Below are 2,559 nucleotides of genomic sequence, written 5' to 3' on the forward strand. Positions count from 1 at the left end.
GGCACAACACTCAGCCTAAACGGAAGTTCTTAGTCTTAGTCATGACCTTCAAAGTCAGCCTTTCCTACGTCGGAAAATCAACAACAGTCTCTTTCATTACAACCTCCATACACAATGCACAATGGTTAACATCACTGACTGCGGCACAGCAAGTCCGGATTCACGCCCCTGTTAAAGTAGGAGAGTTCGTTTTTAGAGTATGAAATAAACTCTTATGCACTTTGGGTAATAACAGGAGTCAGTAAAAGTTCCGAAGATGTTTCTGTAAGCAGGCGGATGGCATGATGGTTAAGGCCACTGACTGTAGTATGGAAGGTCGTGGGTTCGCGCCAGTTCGCCGAGCACAGATACCTCCAAAAGCATGACAAGCACGATTGGTCAGGGTGCGGATGCCAGAGGTGGGGACTGAAGATGGAGAACGCAGAAGGAGGCGAAGGGGGGCGGGGGAAAAGGTCGAGATAAGAAAGCAGATAATTTTTTTTTTTTTAATCAATCTTCTCCGCCCTACCTCTGCCCTCCACACATCTCAACCAACCGTACTTTCATGGTGATCCTTGCGGAGGTGCCATGAACGCCCAACGGTGCTTGTCATTGCTTTTGGAAGTACCTATGCTCGGTGAACTGGCGCGAACCCACGACCTTCCGTATTACAATCAGTGGTACGGAAGCTTTAACCACTGCACCATCCGCCTGCTTACAAAAACATCTTCGGAACTTTTACTGACTCCTGTTATTACCCAAAGTGCATAAGGGTTTATATCATACTCTAAAAACGAACTCTCCTGCTTTAACAGGGACGTGAATCCGGACTTGCTGTGCCGCAGTCAGTGATGTTAACCATTGTGCATTGTGTATGGAGGTTGTAATGAAAGAGACTGACAGGTCTCTTGACTAACGACTCGACTATTTGGCGGCGCAGCCCTAATGAGCCGTCTCTCCTACCCTTGACTTTGTTTAGGACACACAGTTCACTTGTTTTCAGTGATAGTAATGATGCACGATGTTGCTTCCTAATATTTGGAACAGGAGAGCCCAGTTCCTTTCACTGGGCTCTGGGCTCTCCTGTTCCAAATATTAGGAAGAAGGTGGAAGGAATACTTCGAGGATCTCCTCAATCCTGGCGACATGTCTTCCGATGAGGAAGCAAAGGCTGAGGGCTCGGAGGTGGACTCGTCCATCACCCAAGCTGAAGTCACTGAGGTAGTCAAGAAGCTTCTCGGTGGCAAGGGACCGGGGGTGGATGAGATCCGCCCTGAGTACCTTAAGAGTGCCTTGAGTATGTCTTCTAAATTTCGCAGCACTTTAAAGCTGCATTAATTAACTTCTCCCTCTAATTTTTGACCGTTAAGGGTGAAGTGAGAGTCAAAACACACTGGGACTCCACTCCTCTTTGCCCTCATACATAATATCATATCGGAAACCACGTCACATGTGGTCAGGACAGCCGGAGTCAGTTGTGGCAGTCAGGTAGTGCAGCAGTAAGATCTGGCTCCCGAACTAACCTATACAGAATAGAATTGATTCATCCAAATTTGTGCTACATTTCAGTTAATGCACCTTTGACTATATTATAATTTAATCCTCTGCTGGGTAGCTTGTGAGTTTCCCACCAGAGATCAATGAAGTCTTATGATTAAGCTTATGCTGTTTTCTGTTGTTCATCTGGTTCTGAAAGGTAACTAGAAACTCAAGTTATCCAATAAATTACAGACTTGCTATAGCACAGATCAGGTGGTTGAAAGTAAAGACAAGTACACATATCAATAATTCCACCCAAAGTCAGACTAATACAAATTAACCCTTTGATGGCAGTTTCCACTGTTGAACATTTGACTTTGTCAAATTGCAGAATTTGTGCTGTAAGAAACAACTGGGCTCTCCTCCATCCATCCATTTTCCTCCACTTATCTGGGACCGGGTTGCGGGGGCAGCAGTCTAAGCAAAGATGCCCAGACTTCCCTCTCTCCAGACACTTCCTCCAGCTTCTCCGGGGGAATGCCAAGGCGTTCCCAGACCAGCCGAGAGACATAGTCCCTCCAGCGTGTCCTGGTCTTTCCCGAGGCCTCTTCCTGGTGGGACATGCCCGGAACACCGCCCTAGGAAGGCGCCCAGGAGGCATCCGAAACAGATGCCTGAGTCACCTCAGCTGGCTCCTCTCGATGTGGAGGAGCAGCGGTTCTACTCTGAGCTCCTCCCGGGTGACCGAGCTCCTCACCCTATCTCTAAGGGTGTGCCCGGCCGCCCTGCAGAGAAAGCTCATTTCGGCCACCTGTATCCGGGATCTTGTCCTTTCGGTTATGACCCAAAGTTCATGACCATAGGTGAGAGTCGGAACGTAGATTGACCAGTAAATCGAGAGCTTCGCCTTACAGCTCAGCTCCTTCTTCACCACGACGGACCGGTACATCGACCGCATTACTGCAGAAGCTGCACCGATCCGCCTGTCAATCTCCCGTTCCATCCTTCCCTCACTCGTGAACAAGACCCCAAGATACTTGAACTCCTCCACTTGAGGCAGGAACTCTCCACCAACCTGAAGGGAACAAGCCACCCTTTTCC

This window comes from Monopterus albus, unplaced genomic scaffold, assembly GCF_001952655.1.
Source record: "Monopterus albus unplaced genomic scaffold, M_albus_1.0 scaffold190.1, whole genome shotgun sequence".
Taxonomy (NCBI): Eukaryota; Metazoa; Chordata; class Actinopteri; order Synbranchiformes; family Synbranchidae; genus Monopterus; species Monopterus albus.